We start from the raw sequence: 18800 nt of genomic DNA, 5'->3' as shown, positions 1-18800 counted from the left end.
GATGAGATATCGGCCGATCATCGCCAAGTCTATGAGGAGTACAAGAAGGCGCGCGAGGAGAAGGACTTGCAGGAGTTCCTTGCAAAGTTCAAGAAGGATCGCCAAGGCAACATCACTCCGATTGAAGAAATCAAGTTCCCTCCTTTGCAAGCCAAGCAGGTTAAACCCTCTGTAAGTACTGCCTTTTCTCCTGAGCAGTGGGTTGAGATTGAAAGTCGTATTGCTGATGGTAACAATCTAGTCTATCAAACTTTCATAGAAAATACTAATGCTCAGAAGAATACATCTCAATCGACTAGTGGTAATGATGGTGTAGCTGCTAGTGTGCAAAACCCTAATCTGGCTTTACCTATCTCATCGGCGCCTCCAGTGCCGATGACTGCACCCATTAATCCTATTATGAGCATGCCAGGTTCGGTGGTGACGCCGAACCAAACCCTACCTACAGCTACAACCACTCGACCACTACCAAATTATGGGTCGACATACCTGCCACAATTCCTACCTACAGCTAGTAACCCTACTCCTCCTATGCCACTGACACCAGCTTCATCGTCTACTATGGATGATGGTTTAGCTAATCTTAGAGAGGAGATGGCTAAGATGCTTCGAGAGAATTTTGGAGTTGAGTTACCTCGGAATCGGATTTACCAAAAGCCGTACCCCGAGTACTTTGATGCCATCCAGTGCCCTCCAGGATATAAAATTCCAGATTTTGTTAAGTTTAATGGAGAAGGCACAAAAACCACATGGGAGCATGTTAGTCAATACTTAGCACAATTGGGTGAGGCAGGCTCACTGAATGAGTTGAAAGTGCGTTTATTTCCTTTGTCATTGACTGGTACCGCATTTTCATGGTTTTCTTCTTTACCACATGGTTCCATTCGAGTTTGGTCGCAGCTAGAGCAGAAATTTCATGATCACTTTTATAGCGGCGACAATGAACTCAAGTTGTCACATCTAACATCGGTTAAGCAGAAGCATGATGAATCGGTCTCCGATTACGTCAAGAGATTCAGAGAAACGAAAAACCGGTGTTTTAGTTTGGTGATAACCGAGAGAGACTTGGCAGACCTAGTGTTGAGTGGTTTGAGAACTCCCATTAGAGAAAAGCTAGAAGGCTATGAGTTCTTAAATATCAACCATGTCTTACAAAGGGCTTTGGCTCAGGAAAGCCAAAGCAAAGACCTCAAAGAAGTGCATAGATACAAAGCCGATTGTCCAAAGATAAATATGGTGGAATATGACAGTGATCACTCGGACGATGAGGGTGATGTTTTTGCTACTGAATTTGTTTGGCCATCTAAGGCCAAACCCTTTACTTGCAATGATCTGAAACCGATTCATAAGAATCGTGATGAAGAGATGAAGTTTACTTTTAACATTGCTAAGTGTGATAGAATATTTGATGCTTTGCTGCAGGCTAAGATTATTAGACTATCTCATACTTTACCGCCGTTTGAAGAGCTAAAACGGCGTGCTTATTGCAAGTATCATAACTCTTTTTCTCATGCTACTAACGATTGCAATGTTTTTCGACGACAGATACAATCGGCCATTAATGACGGACGATTGAACTTTTTTGAGATGCAAGTTGATAAACAACCTTTTCCCATGAATACCATGGATTTGGAGGGGAAGAAGCTACTCATTCGGCCGGAGGTGGCCGAATCTGCTAATAAAGCTAATGTCATTGTTGGTGAGCCCAGGAAAGACAAGGAGGACAACAGGGTCTTGGGGAGACAGGTTGTGCTTGATAAGCAACCCGATGGCAAGGAAGTGATCAAAATCACCATCAAGAATCCTACACTCGGGGGGCAACCGCAAGTACAAGTGGAAGAAGAATGAAGTTAAAATGCAGCGCAAGCGGATCAAGCCAACTTTTGATATGTTGCTGTCCAAATATGCTAACAAGTCGGCCGGTTCTAGTTTCAATCGACCGACTCATCTGAAACGACCAAGGTCACCATCAGTTGATATGTTCAGTCGGTATACAAAACCAAGTGGACCAAGGGCGCAGTTTTCAGAAGAGCAGAAGCAACCTGTGTGGGATCGACTTGATTACTCATATAATGGCCGGCTCGACATTGGTGACTATCAGTCGGCTGGTAAAAATATGCGACCGGATGGAAATTATCCGAGTGTAAGAATACACCCAAGTGGAAGCTATCCGAGTGAAAAAATGTGGATGGGTAGATTCCATCCGACTGAGTTCCATCCGAGTGGATACCATCCGAGTGACATCAATCCGAGTGGATTCCATCCAAGTAAAAAGGTGCGCCCGAGTGGAAATTTCATGCATCTGGAAAGTCGGAAAGAATGGCGTGTTAAGTCACCGAGTGTTGCAGCAGTTGAGTCGGGAAAAGGCAAGGAGAAAATGGATGCCGACTCACTTATCTTGGGCACCGAAACATTTGCCATACAGCAGCCTATTGTGCATAGCAATCCGACTGAGCCGATACTTTCTATCGAGCCAAAGCACTCGGCTAATGACCATGAAGCAAGCACCAGCCGAGTAAAAACGAGAGATCCTAAATACACTCAGACAAAGTGGTGTCCTCCAGGGCTAACAAAGACACAGAAGAGGAAACTACAGAGGTTAAGGAGTCAAGAGATGGCAGAACAGGAGGCCGAGAAGCAAAGAGATAAGTTGTTCAATGACACTCGGCCCATGGTTCCAGCAAAACAAGTGTGGAGGCCAAAACAAATACAAGATACATCAGCTTCTACATCTATCACATAAGTGCCTACACCATCCAAAGAGGACGATGCGACAGCTATTACATCGTCTGCAACACTTCTTACTTCTCCTTCACTCGACCAGATTTCAGAATTGGTCGATCCGCTTGAAGAAGAGGCTGATATGGTGGACTATGAATCTACACCGGTTCATGAAGGTATGGATATCAATATGGTGTATTACTTACCTGCTGAGTTTCGTGCTGTAGATGAGGAAGGGGAAGTTGCTCAGCTGGATTTTGGTCCTAAAAATGCAATATTCGAGAAGCCAAAAGAACCAGTAAAGCATCTGAAACCATTATATCTCAGAGGTCATATCAATGGGTCGCCGCTCACTCGGATGCTTGTTGATGGTGGTGCTATGGTAAATCTTATACCCTATTCGGTCTTCAAGAAATTGGGTTTGCCTGATGAAGAATTGATCAAGACCAATATGGTGCTCAACGGGTTTGAAGGCAAAGAGAAAACTGAAGCCAAAGGTGTAATGTATGTGGAGCTTACAGTCGGAAGCAAAACTTTGGCTACTGCATTCTTTGTCGCTGAGGTGCAAGGTAACTACAATGTTATACTAGGCCGTGATTGGGTTCATGCAAACCAGTGCGTGCCATCCACTATGCACCAGTTTTTGATTCAGTGGGTTGATGATGAAGTGGAAGTCATTCATGTGGATAACTCGGTCTGTGTTGCTTTGGCCGATGCATCGGTGGATTGGCAACATCCCAATGCTACTTGCTTGACGGGACGTGACTTATCAGAGTTTGATTTTCTCAGCGCGACCAAGAATGGTTTTGTGCCCGTGTCTTTAAAGCCGACTGAATGCAATCGGCTCCAAGGTATGATATGTTTAAATGGATCCTAGTTCCGAGTGGTTACAAAAACGTCTTGCAAAATATCGGTCCAGCGAGAACGATATGTATGAGTCTATTGAGGAGTTGGATGACATGGATAAACTTGGACAAGGTTTTACATCGGCCGATCCGTTAGAAGAGGTAGATATCGGAGACGGATCAGTCAGTCGACCGACATTTATAAACAAAATTTTGAAAGCTGATTGTAAAGATAAATTAATCGAGCTATTGAAAGAATATGTTTGTTGCTTTGCATGGGAATATCATGAGATGCCAGGGTTGAGCCGAGAGCTAGTGGAGCATCGGTTGCCTATAAAGGCCGGTTTTAGACCTTATAAACAGTCGGCCAGAAAGTTTAATCCGAAAACATATGACCGGATCAAGGAAGAGATCGGTCGACTGCTTGAAGCTAAATTCATTCGACCTTGCAGGTATGCCGAGTGGATTTCTAACATTGTCCCAGTGGAGAAGAAGGGATCCGGCAAGTTGAGGGTGTGCATTGACTTCAGAGATGTGAATAGGGCTACACCCAAAGATGAGTATCCCATGCCAATAGCCGATATGCTTATTAATGATGCTTCTGGACATAAGGTTATTAGCTTTCTAGATGGTAATGCCGGATACAATCAAATTTTTATGGCCGAAGAGGACATGTACAAAATAGCTTTTCGATGTCCTGGTTTCCTTGGTTTATTCGAGTGGACAGTGATGACATTCGGATTGAAAAATGCTGGGGCCACATATCAAAGGGCTATGAATTTGATTTTTCATGATTTACTCGGTGTCATACTTGAAGTTTATATTGATGATATTGTTGTCAAATCGGATGCTTTTGAATCCCACTTGGCCGATTTGCGTTTAGCTTTTGAAAGGATGAAAAAGTATGGACTGAAGATGAATCCTTTGAAGTGTGCATTCGGCGTGTCAGCTGGCAAATTTTTGGGTTTCATTATTCATGAAGATGGCATCGAAATCGATCCCAAAAAGATAGAGGCCATACAGAAAGTGGAGGCTCCGACATGCAAGAAAGATATGCAAAAGTTCCTTGGCAAAGTCAATTATTTGAGAAGGTTCATAGCTAATCTGTCAGGGAAAGTTGATGCATTTACTCCTATCCTTCGGTTAAAGAATGATGTTGATTTCACTTGGGGGGCAAAACAGCAAGAAGCCTTTGATATGATCAAGAATTATTTGTGCACTCCTCCGGTGATGAAAGCACCCAAGCATAGAGAGCCTTTCAAACTTTATATCGCAGCAGAGGAAGGTGTTATTGGTGCTGTTTTGACTCAAGATACCAAAGGAAAAGAGCATGCCATTACATATTTGAGCAGACGTTTATTGGACGCCGAGACAAGGTATACATTTATTGAAAAACTATGTCTATGCTTATATTACGCTTGCACAAAATTGAGACATTACCTAGTGCCGAGTGCTTGTGTAGTAGCTTGTCAAACCGATGTCATTAAGTACATGTTGCATAGGCCAATTCTTAGTGGTAGAATTGGCAAGTGGGCTTATACTTGTTAGGTTTCGTAGTAATTTCAAAAAATTTCCTACGCGCACACAGGATCATGTGATGCATAGCAATGAGAGGAGAGTGTTGTCTACGTACCCAACGCAGACCGACTGCGGAAGCGATGACACGACGTAGAGGAAGTAGTCGTACGTCTTCACGATCCAACCGATCAAGCACCGAAACTACGGCACCTCCGAGTTCGAGCACACGTTCAGCTCGATGACGATCCCCGGACTCCGATCCAGCAAAGTGTCGGGGAAGAGTTTCGTCAGCACGACGGCGTGGTGACGATCTTGATGAACTACAGCAGCAGGGCTTCGCCTAAACTCCGCTACAGTATTATCGAGGAATATGGTGGCAGGGGGCACCGCACACGGCTAAGGAATCGATCACGTGGATCAACTTGTGTCAACTTGTGTGTTCATGGGGTGCCCCTTGCCTCAGTATATAAAGGATGGAGGAGGAGGAGGCCGGCCAAGGCAGAGGTGCGGCCAGGGTGGGGAGTCCTACTAGGACTCCAAGTCCTAGTAGGAGTCCACCAAGAGGGGAGGAAGGGAGAAGGAATAGGAGGAGAAGGAGAGGTGGCCGGCCCCCTTTTCCCTAGTCCAATTCGGACTAGAGGGGAGGGGGGGCGCAGCCTTTTTCTCCTCTTCCCACTAAAGCCCATCAAGGCCCAATACTCTTCCCCGTATTCCCGTAACTCCCCGGTACTCCCGAAAATACCCGAATCACTCGGAACCTTTCCGAACTCCGAATATAGTCGTCCAATATATCGATCTTTACGTCTCGACCATTTTGAGACTCCTCGTCATGTCCCCGATCTCATCCGGGACTCCGAACTCCTTCGGTACATCAAAACTCATAAACTCATAATATAACTGTCATCGAAACCTTAAGCGTGCGGACCCTACGGGTTCGAGAACAATGTAGACATGAACGAGACACGTCTCCGGTCAATAACCAATAGCGGGACCTGGATGCCCATATTGGCTCCTACATATTCTACGAAGATCTTTATCGGTCAGACCGCATAACGACATACGTTGTTCCCTTTGTCATCGGTATGTTACTTGCCCAAGATTTGATCGTCGGTATCCAATACCTAGTTCAATCTCGTTATCGGCAAGTCTCTTTACTCGTTCCGTAATACATCATCTCACAACTAACATATTAGTTGTAATGCTTGCAAGGCTTATGTGATGTGTATTACCGAGAGGGCCCAGAGATACCTCTCCGACAATCGGAGTGACAAATCCTAATCTCGAAATACGCCAACCCAACATCTACCTTTGGAGACACCTGTAATGCTCCTTTATAATCACCCAGTTACGTTGTGACGTTTGGTAGCATCCAAAGTGTTCCTCCGGTAAACGGGAGTTGCATAATCTCATAGTCATAGGAACATGTATAAGTCATGAAGAAAGCAATAGCAACATACTAAACGATCAGGTGCTAAGCTAATGAAATGGGTCATGTCAATCAGATCATTCAACTAATGATGTGACCTCGTTATTCAAATAACAACTTATTGTTCATGGTCAGGAAACATAACCATCTTTGATTAACGAGCTAGTCAAGTAGAGGCATACTAGTGACACTTTGTTTTGTCTATGTATTCACACATGTATTATGTTTCCGGTTAATACAATTCTAGCATGAATAATAAACATTTATCATGAAATAAGGAAATAAATAATAACTTTATTATTGCCTCTAGGGCATATTTCCTTCAGTCTCCCACTTGCACTAGAGTCAATAATCTAGTTCACATCGCCATGTGATTTAACAGCAATAGTTCACATCACCATGTGATTAACACCCATAGTTCACATCGATATGTGATCAACACCCAAAGGGTTTTACTAGATTCAGTCATCTAGTTCACATCGCTATGTGATTAACACCCAAGGAGTACTAAGGTGCGATCATGTTTTGCTTGTGAGAGAATCTTAGTCAACGGGTCTGTCACATTCAGATCCGTAAGTATTTTGCAAATATTTATGTCAACAATGCTCTGCACGGAGCTACTCTAGCTAATTGCTCCCACTTTCAATATGTATCCAGGTTGAGACTTAGTGTAACTTTTACAACAAACTCTTTTATCACCTCCATAATCGAGAAACATCTCCTTAGTCCTTACTAAGGATATTCTTGACCAATGTCCAGTGATCTACTCCTAGATCACTATTGTACTCTCTTGCCAAATTCAGAGTAAGGTATACAATAGGTCTGGTACATAGCATAGCATACTTTATAGAACCTATGACTGAGGCACAGGGAATGACTTTTCATTTTTTTCTATTTTCTGCTGTGGTCGGGATTTGAGTCTTACTCAATTTCATACCTTTGCAACACAGGCAAGAACTCTTTCTTTGACTGTTCCATTTTAAACTATTTCAAAATCTTGCCAAGGTATGTACTCATTGAAAATCTTATCAAGCGTCTAGATCTATCTCAATAGATCTTGATGCTTAATATGTAAGTAGCTTTTACTGAGGTCTTTTCCTTTTAAAAAACTCCTTTAAAACACTCCTTTATGCTTTGCAGAAAAATTCTACATCATTTCTGATCAACAATATGTCACTCACATATACTAATCAGAAAGGCTGTAGTGCTCCCACTCACTTTATTATAAATACAGGCTTCTCAAAAAGTCTGTATAAAACCATATGCTTTGATCAACTCATCAAAGCGTATATTCCAACTCCGAGAGGCTTGCACCAGTCCATAGATGGATCGCTGGAGCTTGCACATTTTGTTAGTACCTTTAGGATTGACAAAACCTTCTGGTTGCATCATATACAACTCTTCTTTAATAAATCCATTAAGGAATGCAGTTTTGTTTATCCATTTGCCAGATTTCATAAAATGCGGCAATTGCTAACATGATTCGGACAGACTTTAAGCATAGATACGAGTGAGAAAATCTCATCATAGTCAACACCTTGAACTTGTCGAGAAACCTTTTTGCGACAATTCTAGCTTTGTAGATAGTAACACTACTATCAGCGTCCGTCTTCCTCTTGAAGATCCATTTATTCTCAATTGCTTGCTGATCATCGGGCAAGTCAACCAAAGTCCAAACTTTGTTCTCATACATGGATCATATCTCAGATTTTATGGCCTCAAACCATTTCGCGGAATCTGGGCTCATCATTGCTTCCTCATAGTTCGTAGGTTCATCATGGTCTAGTAACATGACTTCCAGAACATGATTACCGTACCACTCTGGTGCGGATCTTACTCTGGAAGACCTACGAGGTTTGGTAGTAACTTGATCTGAAGTTTGATGATCATCATCATTAACTTCCTCACTTATTGGTGTAGGAATCACTGGAACTGATTTCTGTGATGAACTACTTTCCAATAAGGGAGAAGGTATAATTACCTCATCAAGTTCTACTCTCCTCCCACTCACTTCTTTCGAGAGAAACTCCTTCTCTGGAAAGGATCCATTTTAGCAACGAATGTCTTGCCTTCGGATCTGTGATAGAAGGTGTACCCAACAATTTCCTTTGGGTATGAAGACGCACTTCTCCGATTTGGGTTCGAGCTTATCAGGAGAAACTTTTTCACATAAGCATCGCAGCCCCAAACTTTAAGAAACAACAGGTTAGGTTTACTGCTAAACCATAGTTCATACAGTGTCGTCTCAACGGATTTAGATGGTGCCCTATTTTAAAACGTGAATGCAGCTGTCTCTAATGCATAACCCCAAAACGATAGTGGTAAAGAGATATCATAGATCGCACCATATCAAATAAAGTGCGGTTACGACGTTCGGACACACCATAACGATGTGGTGTTCCAGGTGGCGTGAGCTGTGAAACTATTCCACATTGTTTTAATTGAAGACCAAACTCGTAACTCAAATATTTGTCTCCGCGATCAGATCGCAGAAACTTTATTTTCTTGTTACGATGATTTTTCCACTTCACTCTGAAATTCTTTGAACCTTTCAACTATTTCAGACTTATGTTTCATCAAGTAGATATACCCATATCTACTCAAATCATCTTGTGAAGGTCAGAAAACAACGATGCTTGCCACGAGCATCAGCACTCATTGGATCGCATACATCGGTATGTATTATTTCCAATAAGTCAGTAGCTCGTTCCATTGTTCCGGAGAACGGAGTTTTAGTCATCTTGCCCAAAAGGCACAGTTCGCAAGCATCAAGTGATTCATAATCAAGTGATTCCAAAATTCCATCAGTATGGAGTTTCTTCATGCGCTTTACACCAATATGACCTAAACGGCAGTGCTACAAACAAGTTGCACTTATCATTATTAACTTTGCATCTTTTGGTTTCAATATTATGATTATGTGTATCACTACGATCGAGATCCAACAAACTATTTTCATTGGGTGTGTAACCATATAAGGTTCTATTCATGTAAACAGAACAACAATTTATTCTCTTACTTAAATGAATAATCGTATTACAATAAACATAATCAAATCATATTCATGCTCAACGCAAACACCAAATAACACTTATTTAGGTTCAACACTAATCCCGAAAGTATAGGGAGTGTGTGATGATGATCATATAAATCTTGGAACCACTTCTAACACACATCGTCACTTCACCCTTAACTAGTCTCTGTTTATTCTGCAACTCCCGTTTCGAGTTACTAATCTTAGCAACTGAACTAGTATCAAATACTGAGGGTTTGCGATAAACACTAGTAAAGTACACATCAATAACATGTATATCAAATATACTTATGTTCACTTTGCCATCCTTCTTATCCGCCAATCACTTGGGGTAGATCCGCCTCCAGTGACCAGTCCCTTTGCAGTAGAAACACTTAGTCTCAGGCTTAGGATCAGACTTGGGCTTCTTCACTTGAGCAGCAACTTGCTTGCTGTTCTTCTTGAAGTTCCCCTTCTTCCTTTTGCCCCTTTTCTTGAAACTAGTGGTCTTGTCTACCATCAACACTTGATGTTTTTCTCGATTTCTACCTTCGTCAATTTCCGCATTACGAAGAGCTTGGGAATCGTTTCCGTTATCCCTTGCATGTCATAGTTCATCACGAAGTTCTACTAACTTGGTGATGGTGACTAGAGAATTCTGTCAATCACTATCTTATCTGGAAGATTAACTCCCACTTGATTCAAGCGATTGTAGTACTCAGACAATCTGAGCACATGCTCACTAGTTGAGCGATTCTCCTCCATCTTTTAGCTATAGAACTTGTTGGAGACTTCATATCTCTCAACTCGGGTATTTGCTTGAAATATTAGCTTCAACTCCTGGAACATCTCATATGGTCCATGACATTCAAAACGTCTTTGAAGTCCCGATTCTAAGCCGTTAAGCATGGTGCACTTAAACTATCAAGTAGTCATCATATTGAGCTAGCCAAACGTTCATAACGTCTGCATTTGCTCCTGCAATAGGTCCATCACCTAGCGGTGCATTAAGGACATAATTCTTCTGTGCAGCAATGAGGATTTAACCTCAGATCACGGATCAAATCCGCAACATTGCTACTAACATTTTTCAACACAATTTTCTCTAGGAACATATCAAAATAAACACAGGGAAGCAACAACGCGAGCTATTGATCTACAACATGATTTGCAAAATACTACCAGGACTAAGTTCATGATAAATTTAAGTTCAATTTAATCATATTACTTAAGAACTCCCACTTAGATAGACATCCCTCTAATCCTCTAAGTGATCACGTGATCCAAATCAACTAAACCATGTCCGATCATCACGTGAGATGGAGTAGTTTCATCGGTGAACATCATTATGTTGATCATATCTACTATATGATTCACGCTCGACCTTTCGGTCTCCGTGTTCCGAGGCCATATCTGCATATGCTAGGCTCGTCAAGTTTAACCTGAGTATTCTGCGTGTGCAAAACTGGCTTGTACCCGTTGTAGATGGACGTAGAGCTTATCACACCCGATCATCACGTGGTGTCTGGGCACGACGAACTTTGGCAACGGTGCATACTCAGGGAGAACACTTCTTGATAATTTAGTGAGAGATCATCTTATAATGCTACCGTCAATCAAAGCAATATAAGATGCATAAAAGGATAAACATCACATGCAATCAATATAAGTGATATGATATGGCCATCATCATCTTGTGCTTGTGATCTCCATCTCCGAAGCACCGTCATGATCACCATCGTCACCGGCGCGACACCTTGATCTCCATCGTAACATCATTGTCGTCTCGCCAATCTTATACTTCCATGACTATCACTACCGTTTAGTAATAAAGTAAAGCATTACATCGCGATTGCATTGCATACAATAAAGCGACAACCATATGGCTCCTGCCAGTTGCCGATAACTCGGTTACAAAACATGATCATCTCATACAATAAAATTCAGCATCATGCCTTGACCATATCACATCACAACATGCCCTGCAAAAACAAGTTAGACGTCCTCTACTTTGTTGTTGCATTTTTTACGTGGCTGCTACGGGCTTAAGTAAGAACCAATCTCACCTACGCATCAAAACCACAACGATAGTTTGTCAAATAGACTCCGTTTTAACCTTCGCAAGGACCGGGCGTAGCCATACTTGGTTCAACTAAAGTTGGAGAGACAGTCGCCCGCAAGCCATCTCTGTGCAAAGCACGTCGAGGGAACCGGTCTCGCGTAAGCGTACGCGTAAGGTTGGTCTGGGTCGTCTCGTCCAACAATACCGCCGAACCAAAATATGACATGCTGGTAGGCAGTACGATTTGTATCGTTCACAACTCACTTGTGTTCTACTCGTGCATATAATATCAACATCAATAACCTGGCTCGGATGCCACTGTTAGGTTTCGTAGTAATTTCAAAAAATTTCCTACGCGCACACAGGATCATGTGATGCATAGCAACGAGAGGAGAGTGTTGTCTACGTACCCAACGCAGACCGACTGCGGAAGCGATGACACGACGTAGAGGAAGTAGTCGTACGTCTTCACGATCCAACCGATCAAGCACCGAAACTACGGCACCTCCGAGTTCGAGCACACGTTCAGCTCGATGACGATCCCCGGACTCCGATCCAGCAAAGTGTCGGGGAAGAGTTTCGTCAGCACGACGGCGTGGTGACGATCTTGATGAACTACAGCAGCAGGGCTTCGCCTAAACTCCGCTACAGTATTATCGAGGAATATGGTGGCAGGGGGCACCGCACACGGCTAAGGAATCGATCACGTGGATCAACTTGTGTCAACTTGTGTGTTCATGGGGTGCCCCTTGCCTCAGTATATAAAGGATGGAGGAGGAGGAGGCCGGCCAAGGCAGAGGTGCGGCCAGGGTGGGGAGTCCTACTAGGACTCCAAGTCCTAGTAGGAGTCCACCAAGAGGGGAGGAAGGGAGAAGGAATAGGAGGAGAAGGAGAGGTGGCCGGCCCCCTTTTCCCTAGTCCAATTCGGACTAGAGGGGAGGGGGGGCGCAGCCTTTTTCTCCTCTTCCCACTAAAGCCCATCAAGGCCCAATACTCTTCCCCGTATTCCCGTAACTCCCCGGTACTCCCGAAAATACCCGAATCACTCGGAACCTTTCCGAACTCCGAATATAGTCGTCCAATATATCGATCTTTACGTCTCGACCATTTTGAGACTCCTCGTCATGTCCCCGATCTCATCCGGGACTCCGAACTCCTTCGGTACATCAAAACTCATAAACTCATAATATAACTGTCATCGAAACCTTAAGCGTGCGGACCCTACGGGTTCGAGAACAATGTAGACATGACCGAGACACGTCTCCGGTCAATAGCCAATAGCGGGACCTGGATGCCCATATTGGCTCCTACATATTCTACGAAGATCTTTATCGGTCAGACCGCATAACGACATACGTTGTTCCCTTTGTCATCGGTATGTTACTTGCCCGAGATTTGATCGTCGGTATCCAATACCTAGTTCAATCTCGTTATCGGCAAGTCTCTTTACTCGTTCCGTAATACATCATCTCACAACTAACATATTAGTTGTAATGCTTGCAAGGCTTATGTGATGTGTATTACCGAGAGGGCCCAGAGATACCTCTCCGACAATCGGAGTGACAAATCCTAATCTCGAAATACGCCAACCCAACATCTACCTTTGGAGACACCTGTAATGCTCCTTTATTATCACCCAGTTATGTTGTGACGTTTGGTAGCACCCAAAGTGTTCCTCCGGTAAACGGGAGTTGCATAATCTCATAGTCATAGGAACATGTATAAGTCATGAAGAAAGCAATAGCAACATACTAAACGATCAGGTGCTAAGCTAATGAAATGGGTCATGTCAATCAGATCATTCAACTAATGATGTGACCTCGTTATTCAAATAACAACTTATTGTTCATGGTCAGGAAACATAACCATCTTTGATTAACGAGCTAGTCAAGTAGAGGCATACTAGTGACACTTTGTTTTGTCTATGTATTCACACATGTATTATGTTTCCGGTTAATACAATTCTAGCATGAATAATAAACATTTATCATGAAATAAGGAAATAAATAATAACTTTATTATTGCCTCTAGGGCATATTTCCTTCAATACTTTGATTGAGTATGATTTGGCTTATGAATCTCTAAAATCCATGAAAGGCCAAATTGTTGCTAATTTCATTGTTGAACATCGGATTAATGACAAGCATGATGTTGATATGAACCTTGTTTCATTAGTGCCATGGAGATTGTATTTTGATGGTTCAGTTTGTAGCAATGGCCAAGGTGTTGGTTTTGTTTATATATCTCCTCATGGTGCTGTTTTTGAAGCCTCATGCCGCTTAGAATATTTTTGCACAAACAATCAAGCCGAATATGAAGCATTGTTATTCGGTCTAGAGATGTTACTTGCTATAGGTGTTACACATATTGAGGCTTACGGTGATTCGTTACTAGTAGTGCAGCAAATATCTAGAGTCTTTCAGTGTTTTGACGAATCACTTAATGTTTATCTTGATAAATGTCTAGATATAATTTCTACTTTGGATTGTTTTAGCATTGCACATATATCTAGACATGACAACTGGAAAGCAAATGAGTTGGCACAACAAGCATCTGGATATCATGTTGATCATGGCATGTTTCATATCTCTCAAAGACCGATGTCTTGTCTTGCCAATATGGGAGAGGCCGAACCTGAACCCACTGATTCGGCCATTAACAAAAAATCTAGTACAGGTGATAATTCTGACTGGAGAAAGCCTATTGTTGATTACTTGTGCAATCCGAGTGAAAGGGTGGACAGGGCTGTTCGGCGTATGGCTTTCAAGTATACAATGAGAGATGATGGTCTTTATCGCCGAACAGTCGATGATGTTCTTCTAAAGTGTTTAGATGAGGACCAGGCAAGAGTTGCTATGGGAGAAGTGCATGAAGGTATTTGTGGCACTCATCAGTCGGCTCCCAAAATGAAATGGTTATTGCGACGTGCTGGGTTTTATTGGCCGACTATGATTAATGATTGCTTCAGATATTATAAAGGGTGTGAAGCTTGTCAAAAGTTTGGTGATATTCAATTGGCTCTTGCTGCTATGTTACATCCTATTATCAAACCGTGGCCTTTCAGAGGTTGGGGTTTAGATTTCATTGGACAAATCCACCCGTCTTCCTCAAAAGGGCATCGGTTCGTATTGGTGGCAACTGATTATTTCACTAAATGGTCTGAAGCAGTACCTCTCAAGAACATGACACATACGGAGGTAATTCAATTCATAACCGAGCACATTATTCATAGATTCGGTATTCCTCAAACGTTAACTACAGATCAAGGTTCATCTTTTATGTCACACCAAGTCAGAGAGTTTGCCGAATCTTATAATATAAAGTTGCTCAATTCCTCTCCATATTATGCCCAAGCTAATGGACAAGCTGAGTCTAGCAATAAAATTCTAATCAAGCTCATCAAGAAGAAGATTAAGGACAATCCGAGGAGATGGCATGAGTTGTTGTCTGAAGCTTTATGGGCACACAGAATTTCAAGGCATGGTGCTACGAAGGTGACTCCATATGAGCTAGTATATGGTCAGGAGGCTGTTTTACCAGTGGAGGTAAATTTGAATGCTTTGAGAATAGCCAAACAAAATGATTTATCGGCAGTAGACTTTTATAACTTAATGATGGACAATATTGATGAGGTTGCCGATAAACGTTTGGTTGCTTTGGAGTCCATAGAGAGAGATAAGTTGAGGGTAGCAAGAGCCTACAATAAGAAAGTTAAGTTGAAGGATTTTCAAGTTGGTGAACTCGTCTGGAAAGTGATTCTGCCGATTGGTTCAAGAGATAGAAAATTCGGGAAGTGGTCTCCAAGTTGGGAGGGTCCTTTTAGGATTATAAGGGTTGTTCCTGGAAATTCATATTTGGTAGAATCAATACAAGGGGCAGTGTTACCTCGAGCTCTCAACGGAAAATATTTGAAGAAGTACCACCCGAGTGTGTGGCAGGAAGCCTGAGTAGGCAATGGCCGATATACGATTATCGCCCTTAGCACGAACATGGCCGATACATAATTATCGCCCTGAGGAAAATAATTGGCCGATGGAGTGTTGACATCGTCCTTAGAACAAACACCGTGCATATTATTTTTCGGCATGCAAGCTTTGCCGAAAAACAGGGGGGCATGTGTTGACATCGGATTTTGGCAAGGTGCAAAAGGCAAGTAAGATGGCCTCAAGTGAAAGAGTTTTCAGCATGCAAAGTTTCAGGTCGCTGAGTGGAATAACTTTGATGTTTAATTTATCGCTATTCGACCTCATCTCGGTGGCCGAAGTTATACTCCGAGTGGTTTTCGGCCGATCATGCCTTCAAGACAACCTCGGATGAAGGAGTATTCTGAAGGAATTGTCTTCGTCTCGTCGAAGCAATCGATTTTCATATATAAATCATCTCAATCCGAGTTCATATGCAAAAGTTATAGTCAATACGGTCTGGACAGGCCAGAGACCTAAATATTACGCTTGACACCAGACACATGTTGATGAGTGTCTGATGCAATGCGTGAGCAATTCGGCCTTCAAGATGGCCTTGAATTGAAAAACCTTCAACATAGAAAAGTTTCGTCTCGTCGAGCCGATCGATTTTCATATATAATTCGTCTCAATCCGTGGTCGTATGAGGCCTGGAGAGACAAATCAAGATCAGGTTATGTTTTCAGTCGGAAAATCCGAGTGAAAAGTTTACCATCCGAGTGAAAGTTTACGGTCGTGTGAAAGTTTACCGTTCGAGTGAAAGTTTGCTGACTGGATGAGCTTATTATTATCCAAGTGGAAATATAGTCATCCGAGTGGAAATATGGTCATCCGAGTGAAATTGTCCTCCAGGTGAAGATATTCCGAGTGAAAACCTACCGATCGAGTAAAAGGTCGAGTGAAAACCTACCGATCGAGTAAAAGGTCGAAAGCTTACCGATCGAGTAAAAGGTCGAGTGAAAACCTACCGATCGAGTAAAAGGTCGAGTGAAAACCTACCGATCGAGTAAAAGGTCGAGTGAAAACTGATCGATCAAGTAAAAAATTGTCTTCCGACTGAAAATGTGGTCATCATCCGAGTGAAAGATTGTCTTCCGAGTGAAAATATAGTCATCCGAGTGAAAAGATCCAGTCGAGTGAAAGACTCTAATATCCGAGTGGATGAGCTCAAATCCGAGTGAAACTGAACATGTGCCCAAAAGTTTATCAAGATGATCTCGGATGGAAAAGTGTTCAATACAGAAGTTGTGCGTATCATCAAGACGATAAACTTTGGTTTTGGAGTCATCGTCGTCAGAGATAGTATATGGCCTGCAAATTCACTACAAGACTCGGATAATTCAGTCTACCGCAAGACCGAGTCCGACTGGAAGGTAAGACGACCTCGAAAAGTGTTCAAGGTGGCCTTATTTGAATAAGTGATCAACATGAGAGTTGTTCGTATCATCGAGGCGCACAAGTTTGGTATTTGGGCCATCTTGATCGGAGGTCATATGGAGGCTCGGCGGCCTGCACAAGGAGGAAGACAGAAGTTGGGCCAGATTCAGACTGAATCCGAGTTGGAATAGAACTAGGACTCTAGGACGCGAATTGATGTAATTTTTCTTGTAAGGAAAGCCTAGATGAATCCTTTACTTGTACGGGAAGTCCAGCCGCCTCTTATATATGTTGGGGGTGATGGCCGATTGAACAACACACAATCGAACAAATCAATATACTACTTTTTCATCTACGTTTTATCTCTCCACCGTTTTTCTCTCTCGTTCTTCGCTGTTCTTTGTGTTTGAGAGCTGCGAATTCCGAGGCTCTAGGGGCGAGCGAATCGACCTAGGGCAGCCCATAGCCGCCGCACTCCCTGACGGGGTCCCTCCCGGGGGTGTGGGGTTTTCGGGTCTGCAAAAGCGCCCGCCGACTGTCTTGCGTATCGCGCTGTCGGTCGGGTCTCCTTCGACGTGAGCTGCGGTGCATTACCCCCGGCGTCGAGGGTACACGTGACGTGTTCGTGTGTCAACAATAAGTAACAGTCCATTCCTACTACGTTTGCCTCATACATAGCATAATTTCAAATACATTGCCCCGACCCCCGAGCCGCTCCCGCGAGCGTCCTCGGGGGAAACCCTAGCCGCCGCCCCTCGTCCTCCCTCGTCGATCTCTCCCCCCGCCGCCACCGCACAACACCGCCGGGCAAAGACCGGCCGGCGTTGGTGGCGGCGGGGATCGTGCCCCTCTCCTCGCGGTTGGCGTCCGGCGCGGGACGGCGCTGGGCTGGGCGGGGCCCAGCGGCGCGGCGGAGGGCGTGCTCGGTGGCGGCGCCCCTGCCTGGCGGCGGGGCAGCTGCGGCTTGAGGCCTCTCCAATGCTCGGCGGCTGCGGCTTCTCTAGTGGCGGCGCGAGTAATCCCGGCGGTGGCTTGGCGGCGTGGCGCGGCGGAGCTCCGGCGATGACTCGGCGGCAAGCTGGAGGGCTAGGCACCGTCAAGTGGTGCTGCCCCCGCGGCGGTTGCGGCTTGGGGCCCTGGACCCCGATCCGATCTGGATCTGGTGGTGCCGGGGTCTGGGCCATGGCCGTTGGTAAGGCATGGGAATCGTCGGGGCTTGTCGGCGTCTAGGCACCATGGGGGTGCCGGCGACGACGCGTGCCCGGCGTGGTGACACTGGTGGACGTGGTGGTCATCTTCTTCCCGAGATGGCCGGCCAGAGGCTTGGTGATCGGATCTTGACATCCATCATCTTGTCCCGGCTGCGAGTAGGGGAGACATGATTGCCAGTGAAAACCGAGCCGACGGCAGGCGATGGCGGCGTTCTCGCCGTTACCTTGATGAAGGCATCGTCGTGTAACTATTGTCGACCCACTCGTGCTGCTCCGGGGGAAACCCTAGGATCTGGTGTTCCAGATCGGACCATGGCGACACTGCGGTGTCGTTTCTCTCTTGGTAGCATCGTTTGCGGAGCAGTGCTGGATGTTAGAGGCAGGAGGTGGAGCGGCTTCGTCTTGCATGGAGTTTCAGTGGTGATGTCAAGTAATGCCTGACCGACAGGTGCTACGCTTTGTCATGCCTGGTCGGCAGGTGCTACGCACGACAGATCTTCCAAGGACTTCAAGCTGTGTCGGCTGGTGATACCTGGCAGCATGGCGCTGAGGTGTATCAGTGGCGACCGTGGCGTGCTCAGCTGTTTGCGCGCAGGGAGGAGGTGTTGTTCGGCGCCGTGGTGGCGTCGACGATAGCTAGACCGAGCAAGGTTGATGCACCAGTA

Source organism: Triticum dicoccoides, chromosome 4B (genome assembly GCF_002162155.2).
Source record: "Triticum dicoccoides isolate Atlit2015 ecotype Zavitan chromosome 4B, WEW_v2.0, whole genome shotgun sequence".
NCBI lineage: Eukaryota > Viridiplantae > Streptophyta > Magnoliopsida > Poales > Poaceae > Triticum > Triticum dicoccoides.
The sequence above is the reverse complement of the archived record's forward strand: the minus strand, read 5'-3'. Positions refer to the sequence as shown.